The following is a 249-nucleotide window of genomic DNA, read 5'->3' as shown; positions in this document are numbered from 1 at the left end:
TCTCCTCTCACCCCCCCCCCCACACACACACACGCAATAAAAGAACGACCTGGAAAAGCAATCAATCATCAATTGCATAACAAAGATAATTTGTCACAGGAATCAAGTGTATATTACCTGAAAGTTTATACGCTGTTATGACATGAATCAATGAGGAAAAGTTTATGTATAAAGAAAAATATATATTAGAGGAATGGACAAAGAGTTTTGAGTATCAGATTATTTAAGCTAAGACAATAATATAAACAA

The sequence above is a fragment of the Penaeus monodon genome, chromosome 28 (assembly GCF_015228065.2).
Source record: "Penaeus monodon isolate SGIC_2016 chromosome 28, NSTDA_Pmon_1, whole genome shotgun sequence".
NCBI lineage: Eukaryota > Metazoa > Arthropoda > Malacostraca > Decapoda > Penaeidae > Penaeus > Penaeus monodon.
Note: the sequence above shows the minus strand (reverse complement) of the source record.